Source organism: Nymphaea colorata, unplaced genomic scaffold (genome assembly GCF_008831285.2).
Source record: "Nymphaea colorata isolate Beijing-Zhang1983 unplaced genomic scaffold, ASM883128v2 scaffold0659, whole genome shotgun sequence".
NCBI lineage: Eukaryota > Viridiplantae > Streptophyta > Magnoliopsida > Nymphaeales > Nymphaeaceae > Nymphaea > Nymphaea colorata.
In genome coordinates, this window is record NW_022205165.1 from 682 (window position 1) to 15,482 (window position 14,801).

General features: G+C 37.4%; 2 long non-coding RNA genes across 6 annotated transcripts; both read left to right on the forward strand.

Annotated features, from left to right (window-relative positions):
• Window positions 1–507: 507 nt before the first annotated feature.
• LOC116245417 (uncharacterized) lies at window positions 508–10,220 on the forward strand. 5 transcript variants are annotated; one of them, XR_004170518.2, is made up of 9 exons: window positions 508–650; window positions 2,674–2,783; window positions 2,867–5,238; window positions 5,407–5,575; window positions 5,686–5,712; window positions 5,807–6,171; window positions 9,015–9,306; window positions 9,677–9,779; window positions 10,093–10,220. It is a non-coding gene; the product is annotated as an uncharacterized LOC116245417 (long non-coding RNA). The 5 variants fall into 5 exon arrangements; XR_007572257.1 differs by having other exon boundaries at window positions 5,807–5,881; window positions 9,197–9,306; XR_004170516.2 differs by lacking the exon at window positions 5,807–6,171 and having other exon boundaries at window positions 9,197–9,306.
• Window positions 10,221–10,233: 13 nt separating this feature from the next.
• On the forward strand, window positions 10,234–13,008 carry LOC116245420 (uncharacterized). Its single transcript, XR_004170521.2, has 3 exons — window positions 10,234–10,314; window positions 11,917–11,980; window positions 12,771–13,008. It is a non-coding gene; the product is annotated as an uncharacterized LOC116245420 (long non-coding RNA).
• Window positions 13,009–14,801: the final 1,793 nt, after the last annotated feature.

Consider the following 14,801-nt stretch of genomic DNA (forward strand, 5'->3'; position numbering starts at 1 on the left):
GGGTTGGTTGTTGCTAGTTTTTTTTTTAAGAAGTGAGTAGAAGGACGCCCCCAAATTCTCAAGCATTGTTATGAATTATGTTCATGAGACCGAAAAAAAAAGCGAAGGACGAAAAGTAGAAGATGATGATAATCCTCCTAACAGCAGTGCCAAGAAGAAAGCTTTTAAAACAAATGGGAGGATTCTAAGAGCCTCTTCAAGCTTAGGAATAAAAAAGTTGAGCAGTGAATTATATTGCAACGTATAATATTTAACAATAGATAAATCTGAAGCTCAACATTCAGACACAAAGATAAAACATACTCTATGTACAAGACAGTTTGACGGTGAGCCCCTCTGTCACGCCCGTAACTTTTAGAAAGGGCAGTTTATGAACTTTGTGAAACTAAAGCGTGTTTTTCCAATACTACGTAATGTTTGGGTCGATTCTGAAAGTTTGTTGAGAGGGAAAGTTTATCGAATCCTACCCGCCTCTTTCCTTATTTCACTCTTCAGCGCGGACAAAATTTCTGCCTGCCCGTTAGGACATAATATATTTTTTTTTCCCTTGCCCCGTTGCCCGTGGAGAAGGCTCGTCTTCCTCTTGCAGAAGCTCTCCCGCATCCAGCTGCTCACGTCTGCATCAGCTCCTCTTCCTCATCCCTGTCGAGGTAAGGCACCGGCTTGCCTGTTTCTATCGCGTTTTATTCTCACGTCTGCCTGTGTTTCCTGTCTGCCTTTCCCCAAATCGCAGCCCTAGTCGTCTTATTCGCCCTTTTAACATGAGGAGGGTCGTTTTAGATATGCTTTATCTTTGAAAAAGTAGATGATATTTGTTTCTAAGCCCAACTGATTGTGTCATTGAACATCTTACGGTGGCCAAAATTTATTGGATCTTTGTTGCCTTTTCTGTATTTGAGGAACATGTGATCACTATCCTCATTAGCTTGCTCACACATGACGGTAAGGGTTCTCCTTGAGGTTCAGACAAATCGCCGATTTGCAGAGGCAGACCCAGCTATGCATCCGGCTGCCCTCCTCTTTCCAAACCCTCTCCTCTTTTAAGTCTGGCCACTTCCATCTCCTCCGTATTAAAACATGTCATATCATATCATAGGGCTCTTGGCTCCCTTCACTTTGAGCTCCACATAGGATTTACCAAGTTGGACAAGTTTCATATACTAATAGGTAATTGAATTTAGAGAATTGTTGATTTTGTTGGAGAACGTGTGAAGGCTTCACTGGTTGTGACCCTTCAGGCTTCATTCCAAAACTTCTTTACCATGCACCTCTTTATTTCGCACCCATTCAAGAGACAGAGCGGTTTCAATAGTTGAAAAATTTTTGAGGATCAGTCCCTGCTCACCTTCAATGTTTAGCACCTGTGTTCGTGTTCATTGACAGTAGCCGTTAGCCGAAGAGATTGTCCATTTCATTCTTCATTCTTCTCTCGTTGTTTATCATGACAAGAACCGGTAAGCATCTTACCGGTTTATATCTACCTGTGAAGTTGTGCATGTGAATCTAGATTATTTCAACAGTTGGTAGCAGAGCCGGTTAATGCCCTATATCATGTCTTCTTTGTTTGGAACCTTATGGGAGAGCAGTAGATATCTGTCCACCTTACAGATCAACGAGGGACGGCGTCCACCGGCGGTCTCTCCCACATAGGGATCTCTCTTTTTGTCCCCTTAAGCTCCTTTATTTTATTAGAGGCCTCATTGAAGCAGGAAATATGGTTAAACTGATGATAAAAAGATGATTCCTTATTGTCTTCTTTCTGCTCCTATTTCCTTTAGTGATTATTAAATTGTCTCTTAATCTTTAAATACTGAAACCCCACAGTGATCACATTTTTCTTTTTTTAAAATAAAAAGCTATTGGCCCACAGATCTCTTCTCACAGCATTTCTTGCCTGTGACTCCGTTGTTAGGTACTGGCAGCGCTCAGTCACTAGCATTTGCTCCAGTAGCAGATTTTTACATCCGAAAGGGCACTTATATATATCTATATATATAATATTTGAATATGTTAATGTGAAAAGAAACAAAAATTGAAGGGCTGATGTGGGCAGTTCATATGTGGCTCCGTCACTGATTTGCGTTCAGTTTCAATCAGTATGGACGGCTTTTCAGCCTTTGCTCCTGATCTCATTCTAATGCATTTGTTTTGTGGTGTTACAATCTGTTGGATGCCTTTTTAAAAATTTTGAAATTTTAATTAGAAAGCCGTTTTGATATTTAAATGTTAACATAAATACAGTAAAATACTACTGGGTTGTATGATCAAAATGTCAAAGTTAAAAAGGCTGCATATTGTTAAAATCAATGCATTATAGCAGATGTGATCATCTCACTATTGGCTAAGATAGGAATGCAGCCAAAATTGTTGCTGTCAGCCTGTGACCTATTGGTCACAACAACACCTTCCAGCTATGAACTAGAGTGCTTTGGAAAAGGGTCTGCTTACAACATGGATGTTATATGAATATCAGACTTTCATACATTGTTTTTCTTTGTTGGTTGCTAAATACTTTTATCTGTTTAGTTATATTTGGGCCTATCCATTGTACTTCCTAGCATTAATGATATTATTGGCTTTTGCTTCAAATTGTATGGTTTCTTCTCCTATCCTTGCCTAGTTCCAAATATTGCTTAGATCTTTCCTGTAATTCTGCTTTTCTTGTATTTGCAGTTATGACTTGTGACCTAATTTTACTGATGGCGGGTCATTTTTGTCGTGAGAAAGGGAAGGCTCAATGAGGCAGCACATTATTGTAGACAGGCTTTAGCAGTCGTCATCTGGTATGCATTTTTTTCCTTGTCTTCTTCCTTTCCTTCTTAATTGGTGGACTGCACTTGTCTAAAAATGTTTCCCCTTAATGCAGCCCCAATTAATTGTCATAGTAACCTTTGGGAATGCGATGAAGGTTCATGGTCCATTACAAGAAGTGAGTTACTTTGTTCTTTGAAGAGGAAATCTGTTTTCTATAAATTCTATAGAATAACATAGTGTGATTTCTTTGCTAATGTACTTTAAATTTGGTTTTCTTTTTATTTGTATTATTCTTGCCCTGTGTGCTTGAGTGTTGTATGTTCATCTTGGCTGCAAGCATTTTGTGTTTTGATCTTCTTGCTAGTGATTATAGTTTTCTGAAGTTTCTGGGTTTTTTACTGACCTTTAATAGTTTAATTAGGAAAAATTGTTTTTGAGAACTTTTATTCTGTTATACTTTGTACAGAAATTGGGAAGAATAAAAAAATACCAAAATTGTTCAAAAAATTCTGAATTTTGGTTTTCTAAAATCCTCTACTTCTGTAGAGTAAAAATATCCCTAGTTTTCATATCGGTTCTTTACAATATAATGTCTTTTTAACCCAGATTTGTGAACCTTTCAGAAATCGAAAAGTCTGCCTCTGTTTTATATCCAAACACTTTTTTACTTTCGCTTTCTGCAGACAGCCTTACATTCAGAGTCTAACAGTGTCCAATCCCATGATTGTCATCATCATTTCCCTAATGATTTTACGAAAGCCACTGCATAGGACTGGTTTATCCTGGGCTTCGTTCAAGGAAAGAGAAGAACTTAACCTAAACCTCTTGTAAAATCAGTTGATGACCTAACATTTATGAGAACTTGTCACCCTTAAACCAACCTTTTATGTAGAATATCATACTTTTGTGGGAAAGTTGGTGAAGTTCGTTCTTCTACTCAGTCTACCCATCTTGTTTTGCATTCACCCATCTCTTTAGGGAGTAGAGCTTATGCCTCCTGGTGATATACCATTTGATGTCAAGAACATTTGTAAAATAATTTTTTTTTAATTTTGCTTAAAAACATTTTAAAAATGTCTTCGCTCATAATGATATGTCTTTGCTTTACTCTTAGTATCTTCTCGAGTAGGAGAAACTTTCAAGTTTTTGTTGTCAATCAATGGAAGAGGAAAGCTGAAAAAATCCTGGATTTGAACAATAAGGAAAACTCCTATGAAGCTGAGAAAGTCAAGACTAGGAAATGCTATTGACTCTGGTGTTCAAACATTTGCAAGGATTTAGCATGAAAATATATGAGAGAGAAGCCACAATGCTCTGTAAGATCTTGGCAGGTAGCAAAATGAGTGTTGAGAGATGGGCTCGGGGCTTGTGTAGTTGTTCTCTGAGTCAGTAATCAAGAGTACCGGGTAGGCATAAAGCTGATTTATGTCTATTTCGCGAAGATAATGGCTTATGAACCTTTGGCTCGTTGAAAACCCGTAAGGTGAAGCGGGTTGGACACGTGACAAAGCTACACATAACCACCAAAGCAGTGGAGCTTCGTAGTAGCCTTTGAGGTGGTGAGGTATTCCCTCAAAGGTGAAGGTCGGCCTGAAAAAAAAAATCAAAGGAAAAAAAATCAAAAGGCAAAAAGCTGAATGCAAAAAAAAAAAAAAAAAAAGAAAAAAAAAAGGTGTCTGCCAAGAGATGAAAGACATGAAGGCTGAACTCGCAGGAATTGAATGTAACGATCTTTTGTGGATGTGTGAATTTGGGGTCAATATCTGCTCCTTTTTTTTGATTACCTAAGATGTCGAGGATGATTCCTTTATGTTCACATTTTGGAAATTGAAAGATATCCCTTCTAGAGGTTCAACGACATTGATGCGAAATGAATCCTAATCCTTGTATGGTACTATGGGTAAGTGAATGACATATTATTTGCACAACACGAGCACTTAAGTTTATGAGTTAAAGTGATAATTTTGAACTATTTCAAAGTAAAATTTGACATCTCTTGTTATGTTTCGAGGTTTTCTAGGCATAAGAGGAACTAAACGATCCCCTTTGGTCTTGAAAGGTGTTTGCCATTTCATTAACAAACCACTAGTCCGTTCATGGAATAGATGAAACTCTTCAAACCTAGTCCACTCATACTGAATGTGACAATTTGTCCATCTTTTCTTTTGTCTTCAAAGAGATCATTTGGGAACCTGACCCATAATTCCATCTTAACCGAGTGTCTTCAACCCGTTGAAATGTCTTCAACCTGTTTTTCAATGACATAACCCAGACTTAGGGAAGATCTCTTATTGGTCGATCTTGAACTGTGACATTTTTGAAAAATTTTATCCTTTAAAGTTGTATGAGTTTTGTTCCTGGCTTCATCTAATATTTGTCTTGGCTTGCAATACATGGTTTTGCAAAATGGGGTGGAGTTATTCTTCATCGTCACCAACCACCCTCACATGCCTTTGCGCTGTCGCCTTCATAGTTTTGGACCAGGTTAGTATTCAGTTTCTTCTTGTTTCTTCTTGTGTCTTATTAGTTGAGTGTCATGGATATTTTGACTAGTATGTGTTTGTTTATCCATAAATCAAGATAGTATCCTGGGGAAAAATTATGATATTATTGAATTTTTTCTCATTGATGCTATTTATGCTGTGTCACTAGGCTGGCTGAATGACCTACTCCCCGTCGATTGAGGCTGTTGCTTTTAATCCAGTTCTTCCCATTCCCACGAGATGCTTTTCCTACATTGGAGGAGAAGGTGAGCCACGAGATGTTTTTCCTACATTGGAGGAGAAGGTGAGCTGAGGTTGGTCCACAATTATGTCAGAATGTAAGTTTTTTAGGCTTGAAAATGACACAGCTAATGCTTATTTCAGAATGTTGTGGAAAGCTTGTTTGGTTTTTGATGATTTGCTTTTGGTTTTTGATGTTCTTATCCAGGTAAGGCCCAGGATCATGAACTAAAAGGTGAACCAGTAATCTTTTTTTTCCCAAGAATAATTCCTAACACTTGATATGGCAAGCCTGATCCTAACATTCTGGGTTTTCCTGAACTGCCCAGGCCTGTTGTGGTTGGCGAACCAAGAGCCTTTGATGCCATTCACCATTCAACGACAACTGTTCTAGAAAAACCAAAGTACTTAATACAACCAGAGTTGGCTGTGGCATTGGTTAAAGACATCCTTAGGAATGTGTTGTTGATGTACTGAACACGAAATAATGCCTTTACTTTTCATGTTTGTTGTGGTTTAAAGCATATGGAAGATATGACTCAGGGTCGTCTCTGTCATGAACATGTGTGTGTGTGTCTCTCTCTCATACCCAAGTAGAAAGACACATGCACGTGCACAAGTACTGAAAAACATGTATTTGTTGATGTGTAGCTAGTGCTTGAATTCGTGGCATTTATAAAATATCACAATGCAGGTGGATATGGCTGATTGGTGTATTTTATGGGCCCATGTTCAACGTGCATATGTTTTTTATTAGAGCTAACATGTCAATTCATACAGTTAAAAGCATTAATAGAAGCAAATTCTTGTTCTTTCCTACAAATGATATGTGCCTCATAGAGGAGGGAGTTATGCAAGTTTTTTGTCCATGCAGGTGATGCCTTTTCTTAGCTGCAAAGTCAGATGGGACTCCTCATCTCCTGAAGGCTGCTTTTGAAATTGCCATAAGCACAACTTTCAATTTTCCTATTTTCTTTCTGCTGTGAGCATCTGTCGCTTTGGCCCTATTGAATTTTATTGGTATAGTCATCATGGCAGTGACCATGCTGCAACAGAAGATGCCAGATATTATTTGGCCTTCATCTTGATCAAAAGAGAAACAGATTATGAATCACGGTGTGGATCAAATTGCTGGCAAACTGATTCTATTCATGATATTAGACTTGTCATCTATCACTTTTTTGTTATTTTCTCAAGTCTTTTAAGATTTTTCTTATTTTATATATTATTTATTGTTTGACTCTAAGCCCAACTGATTGAGTCATTGAGTCAGCCAATTCACCAAATGGGCACCCTAACCAATTTGATTAACAGTGAGATTTTTATGCCACTGATTAAGATTGTTGTTGACAGGAAAAATGCTCATTGGCATACTTGATTCTTACCAAAACTATATTGGGGAGCACAAGGAGCAAGTCATGATGCTGTTACACTGACGACAACATCTATGCCCTTGTAAGTTTAAGTACTTTATATGTGTAGTTGCTTTTCTACTAACTAGATGCGCACATGTATAGATCTTGTTCATGGGGCACATGTATAGATCTTGTTCATGCTTGCTAGTGGTATTCAAAATTCTTGGACTATACAATTGATGACATGCCTATTGGTAAGCATTTATTTTTTATGAAAATCAGTTTTTTAATTATTCCCATCTTACATATGAAAAATAATGCATATTTTTTTGAGTATAATGATTGGTATTCATCTTGTTGGATCTTGTTGTTCTTAAATTGTCGACGTTTGGGCCTGGCATTGATTGGTTCTGTTTGATATTTCAGTGGGTTGGAGATGCGCTCATTTGGGATCCAAATGTAGTATGAAGTTTATGGTTTGACAAGACCATCTTTTTTTAGGAAAAAGGAAGCACTTCCCCGAATATGTCATTCACCGGCAATACCGTCTCATATCCAGACGGGACACCCATTGACGGGACACCCATTGGTAGACGGCAGCAGCAGACCACCACCAGTAGGCGGAGAGCGGTAATGGATTATCCATCAGCGATCAGGCAGCGGAGGTACAAGCATATCTCTCTCTCTCTCTCTCTCTTTCATTTCCGTTAGAAATGAGGGCTGGCCAAAAAGACCCTCTGTGTTAGGCTTATTCTCTCTCTCTCTCTCACACACACACACTCATGCCAACAACTGGAATTCTGCAACAATATGCGTTTTCTAAATATCAATTGTGACGGATTAAGTAGTGGAAGGCTTCTCCGAAGGGCATGACCTTTTGCCAAGGAGACCTTGGTTGACAAGGCAGAGTTTGTGGCAACGACCTTAGTGTCTCTGGTGGAGGTAGTGCTGTGGTGAAAAAATCAGGACTGGTGTGGTGATCCTCTTGAACTTGTGGTTTTTTCAATGCATCCTTACAGACAAATCAATAATAAAGAAAACCCAACTCCGATTTAACAAATGAAACCAGTAACACATTCTATGAACGAATAAATTCTAGGTCATGCAAGCACCACAATATATATGCGTTATGCAGTTATGCAGTCATATCCGAGTGTATATGATTATATAGTGCACTACTCACATTCGAGTGGGTAGTAAGTTTAGCAATTTGTGTATGAATTTATGATTGAAATTAATTGTTTATAATTGTTTCTAAAATTAATGTTTTTCGTTTTTGACCAAGTCCATCATTCAATTTTGCCCTAGCAAGTTCGTAGAGTGAACATTGTGGCGAACACACTAATACTCTCTTCTTTATGCTCCTCTTCCCTTTAGAGGTTATTAAATTGTCTCTTAATTTTCAAATACTAAACTCCACCAGAGATCACAATTTTTTTTTTAAAGCTATTGACCCACAGATCTCTCCTCACAGCATTTCTCGTCTGTGATTCCGGTACCGGCAAGGCTCAGTCACTAGCATTTGCTCCAGTAGTCGATTTTCATATCCGAAAGGGCACTTTTATATATATATATATATGGTACCGGCAAGGCTCAGTCACTAGCATTTGCTCCAGTAGTGGAAAGCTTGTTTGGTTTTTGATGATTTGCTTTTGGTTTTTGATGTTCTTATCCAGGTAAGGCCCAGGATCATGAACTAAAAGGTGAACCAGTAATCTTTTTTTTCCCAAGAATAATTCCTAACACTTGATATGGCAAGCATTTTATGCATTGCATGAATTCGTGAACCTGATCCTAACATTCTGGGTTTTCCTGAACTGCCCAGGGTTGGCGAACCAAGAGCCTTTGATGCCATTCACCATTCAACGACAACTGTTCTAGAAAAACCAAAGTACTTAATACAACCAGAGTTGGCTGTGGCATTGGTTAAAGACATCCTTAGGGAATGTGTTGTTGATGTACTGAACACGAAATAATGCCTTTACTTTTCATGTTTGTTGTGGTTTAAAGCATATGGAAGATATGACTCAGGGTCGTCTCTGTCATGAACATGTGTGTGTGTGTCTCTCTCTCATACCCAAGTAGAAAGACACATGCACGTGCACAAGTACTGAAAAACATGTATTTGTTGATGTGTAGCTAGTGCTTGAATTCATGGCATTTATAAAATATCACAATGCAGGTGGATATGGCTGATTGGTGTATTTTATGGGCCCACTGTTCAAACGTGCATATGTTTTTATTAGAGCTAACATGTCAATTCATACAGTTAAAAGCATTAATAGAAGCAAATTCTTGTTCTTTCCTACAAATGATATGTGCCTCATAGAGGGAGGGAGTTATGCAAGTTTTTTGTCCATGTAGGTGATTGCCTTTTCTTAGCTGCAAAGTCAGATGGGACTCCTCATCTCCTGAAGGCTGCTTTTGAAAATTGCCATAAGCACAACTTTCAATTTTCCTATTTTCTTTCTGCTGTGAGCATCTGTCGCTTTGGCCCTATTGAATTTTATTGGTATAGTCATCATGGCCAGTGACCATGCTGCAACAGAAGATGCCACATATTATTTGGCCTTCATCTTGATCAAAGAGAAACAGATTATGAATCACGGTGTGGATCAAATTGCTGGCAAACTGATTCTATTCAGTGGATATAGACTTGTCATCTATCACTTTTTTGTTATTTTCTCAAGTCTTTTAAGATTTTTCTTATTTTATATATTATTTATTGTTTGACTCTAAGCCCAACTGATTGAGTCATTGAGTCAGCCAATTCACCAAATGGGCACCCTAACCAATTTGATTAGTGAGATTTTTTATGCCACTGATTAAGATTGTTGTTGACAGGAAAAATGCTCATTGGCATACTTGATTCTTACCAAAACTATATTGGGGAGCACAAGGAGCAAGTCATTGATGCTGTTACACTGACGACAGCATCTATGCCCTTGTAAGTTTTAAGTACTTTATATGTGTAGTTGCTTTTCTACCAACTAGATGCGCACATGTATAGATCTTGTTCATGCTTGCTAGTGGTATTCAAAATTCTTGGACTATACAATTGATGACATGCCTATTGGTAAGCATTTATTTTTTATGAAAATCAGTTTTTTAATTATTCCCATCTTGTTACATATGAAAAATAATGCATATTTTTTTGCGTGATCAGGAGTATAATGATTGGTATTCATCTTGTTGGATCTTGTTGTTCTTAAATTGTCGACGTTGGGCCTGGCATTGATTGGTTCTGTTTGATATTTCAGTGGGTTGGAGATGCGCTCATTTGGATCCAAATGTAGTATGAAGTTTATGGTTAGACAAGACCATCTTTTTTTAGGAAAAAGGAAGCACTTCCCTGAATATGTCATTCACCGGCAATACCGTCTCATATCACGGGACACCATTAGACGGCGGCAGCAGACCACCACCAGTAGGCGGAGATCCGTAAGTGGATTATCCATCAGCGATCAGTGATGGCAGCGGAGGTACAAGCATATCTCTCTCTCTCTCTCTTTCTTATTCATCTTTCTTTTCTCTCTCTCTCCACACACACACTCATGCCAACAACTGGAATTCTGCAACAATATGCGTTTTCTAAATATCAATTGTGGACGGATTAAGTACTGGAAGGCTTCTCCGAAGGGCATGACCTTTTGCCAAGGAGACCTTGGTTGACAAGGTCTGGTGTGGTGAAAAAATCAGGACTGGTGTGGTGATCCTCTTGAACTTGTGGTTTTTCAATGCATCCTTACAGACAAATCAATAATAAAGAAAACCCAACTCCGATTTAACAAATGAAACCAGTAACACATTCTATGAAACGAATAAATTCTAGGTCATGCAATTTTTCTGTGCACCACAATATATATGCGTTATGCAGTTATGCAGTCATATCCGAGTGTATATGATTATATAGTGCACTACTCACATCCGAGTGGGTGGTAAGTTTTAGCAATTTGTGTATGAATTTATGATTGAAATTAATTGTTTTATAATTGTTTCTAAAATTAATGTTTTTCGTTTTTGACCAAGTCCATCATTAATTTTGCCCTAGCAAGTTCGTAGAGTGAACATTGTGGCGAACACACTAATACTCTCTTCTTTATGCTCCTCTTCCCTTTAGAGGTTATTAAATTGTCTCTTAATTTTCAAATACTAAACTCCACCAGAGATCACAATTTTTTTTTTAAAGCTATTGACCCACAGATCTCTCCTCACAGCATTTCTCGCTGTGATTCCGGTACCGGCAAGGCTCAGTCACTAGCATTTGCTCCAGTAGTCGATTTTCATATCCGAAGGGCACTTATATATATATATATATATATGGTACCGGCAAGGCTCAGTCACTAGCATTTGCTCAGTAGCGATTTTCATATCCGAAAGGGCACTTTTATATATATATATATATATATAAAACAGAGCAAATATTTGAATATGTTCATGTGAAAATAAAGAAACATTGAAGGGATGATGTTGGCAGTTCATATGTGGCTCAGTCATGATTTGCTCAGTTGCTTGAGTGTTGTATGTTCATCTTAGGTGCAACCATTTTTGTTTGATTATAGTTTTCTGAATTTTCTGTTGACCTTTAATAGTTTAATTAGGAAAAATTGTTTTTGAGAACTTCTATTCTATTCTGTTTTATACAGAAATTTGGGCAGAATAAAAAAAATAAAAAAAATACCAAAATTGTTCAAAAAATTCTGAATTTTGGTTTTTTAAAATCCTCTACTTCTGTAGAGTAAAAAAATCCTTAGTTTTCATATCGTCTCTTTACAATATAATATCTTTTTAACCCAGATTTGTGAACCTGTCAGAAACCGAAAAGTGTGCCTTCTTCGTTCGATTTTGAACTGTGACATTTTTGAAAAGTTCTATGCTTTGAATATGCTTTGAAGTTGCATGAGTTTTGTTCCTGGCTTCATCTAATATTTGTCTTGGCTTGCAATACATGGTTTTGCAAAATGGGTTGGAGATGCAAGTTTTTTAGGCATGAAAATGACACAGCTAACACTTATTTCAGAAAGTCGTGGAAGGCTTGTTTTTAGATTTGTTATTGGTTTTTGATGTTGATGTTGTTGCTGCAGGCCCAGGATCATGAACTAGAAGGTGAACAGTGCTGTGAATCAAATTGGTTAGGGTGCCCATTTGGTGAGTTGGCTGATTCAGTGACTCAATCAGTTGGGTACTATAAGAATTCAAGCACTAGCTGCACATCAACAAATACATGTTTTTTCAGTACTTGTGCACGTGCACATGTGTCTTTCTACTTGGTATGAGAAAGAGACACACGCACATGTTCATGACAGAGACCCTGATTCATATCTTCCATATGCTTTAAACCACAACAAACATTATGCATTAAACCACATAAAAAGAAAAGGCATTATTTCGTGTTTAGTAAATCAACAACACATTCCTAAGGATGCCTTCAACCGACTCTAACGCCAACTCTGGTTGTATTAAGTACTTTGGTTTTTAATGGCAGGCTCCTGGTTCACCAACAGGACAGGCGACCAAGTTCAGGAAAACCCAAAATGTTAGGATCAAGTTCACGAATTCATGCAGCACATAAGATGCTTGTCATATCAAGTGTTAGGAATTGTTCTTGGGGATGATTCTTACCAAAACTGGTTTGGGGAGCACAAGGAGCAAATCATTGATGCTGTTACACTTGTGTGTGGTATTCAGCATCTATGTGTTCCACTTACCTCAGTGCTTAGTGGATTGGACAATTGTTGTGAATTTGGTAAACTTATTAATCTCATTTAGACTGACTATGTTCTCCTGTCTTGTTTTTCTTCGCATGACTATGATTAAAAGTCTTCTTTATAGCTATGTATTTCTGTAATCTACTTTCATAGCAATAATGTCTTGTATTAGTGAGTGTAATAATGGTAAATTTGAGTGTAATAATGGTAAATTTGTCCGTTGTTGCAAGGTTGTAGATTCAATGTAAGATGATAAGGTGCTAGAAGTTGTAGGTCCTAGCTGATGATGGGAATCCCCTTGTAAGTTTTAAGTACTTCTTTACAATTATGTAATTTATATGTGCAGTGCTTTTCTACTAACTAGATGTGCACATGTATGGATCTTGTTCATGCTTGGTGTTCAAAATTCATGGACAACACAACTGATGACATGCCCATTGGTAAGCATTTGTTTTTTATGAAAATCAGTTTTTTAATTCTTCCCATCTTGTTCCATATGAAAAAGCATTTTTTTTTTGCGTGATCGGGGGTATAATGATGGATCTTATTGTTCTTTAAATTTTATTTTGCTTATCCATGTTGGGCCTTCAGTTCTGTTGATATTTCAATGGGTTGGATATGCCCTCATTTGGGATCCAAATGTAGTATTGTAGTATGAGTTTATGGTTAGACAAGACCATCCTTTTTTAGGAAAAAAGGATCTGCGTCTCATATCCAGACAGGGCACCCATCGGTAGACGGTGGCAGCAGACCACTACCAATAGGCGAAGAGCGGTAAGTAGATTATCCATCGCGATCAGTGATGGCAGCCTAGGTACAAGCATCTCTCTCTATTTTGTTAGAAATGAGGGCTGGCCAAAAGGCCCCCTGTTTTCAGGCCTATTCTCTATCTCTCTCTCTCTCTCTCTCACTCGGTAGACGCTCATGCCGATCTCGACCTGCATCCATTTACTTTTTTTATTTTGATTTTTTTTTCTAAATATTTACTTTTTCGATTTCTATTTTTTTTTTCTAAATATCGATTGACGATGGATTAAGCAGTCTAAGGCTTGTCGAAGGGCATGACCTTGGTTGACAAGGCAGAGCTTGTGGCGACGACCTTAGTGTCTCTAGTTTCGCTAGTGTGGTAAAAAAATGAGGAATGGTGTGGTGATCCTCTTGAACTTGTGGTTTTACGGGTTCAATTCTGGATGTTGACATAGTTGAGAAACCAACTGAAGCCAACGCAATTACTCTAGCGTACCGAGCAATTTAAATGGTGGTGCATCCTTACAGACACATCATAATAAAGAAAACCTAACTCCGATTTAACAAATGAAACCCAGTAAAATGAAAACTTTTCTACCGGCAGCCTAACACATTCTATGAAATGAAAATTCTAGGCCATGCAGTTTTTCTGTGCACCACAATATACATGCGTTTATGCAGTCATATCCGAGTGTGTATAATTGTATAATGCACTAGAATTATTGAGTAAATATGATTATTAACATTACGTTCGATTAGTGTGATCACCACAATATTATTTTCTCAAGTTTGTTGATTGGAACGTTCACACTACGTACTGTACTTGCCAGGGCAATATGACATAGATATGGCAATCCTGTCGCTTTACTCATGTTTATTGGGTACGGCAACATAATATATTAATTTTAGAGTTTCATTTATTATGCATGTTAATTATCAAAAATGTAATTTGTATCTTAGAGAAAGAGCCGTGTCAATATACCTGTTCATGCGTTTAAAATCATTAATTTTAGAAACAATTATAAAACAATTAATTTCACGAATATAAGCTTAAATCATAAATTCATACACATTGCTTTACTGATAAAATCAATAAAGCCAATATATACTGTTTTCTTCAATAGTTACTGAGCAATTGTTTTCAATCCGCTGCCATTATACTTTTTCCTTTTTCACTTGCCATATCCTTTATTCTCTATTTTCGCTGGGCACCGGTCCAAACTCCAAAGGCCTCTCTAAAAGTCAAGCTTATTGGCTAAATTTTGTTGAGCTATTGGTCCTAAAGAAATAACGGAAACTGATTAGCTATGTGCATAGGCCGAGTATGATCTAGTTCAATAAGCATATAGGCTAAGTATATATCTATATAGTATAATATAAAAAATTGAGCCTCTATACCGTCGCCCGCTACCCAATGTATATTGTTTTCTTTAAATATCTTTATTACTATTACTAATTATTTTTTTATTTTGCATAATATTAACTTATCAGTTGTTTTAAGACGCTGCGGTATT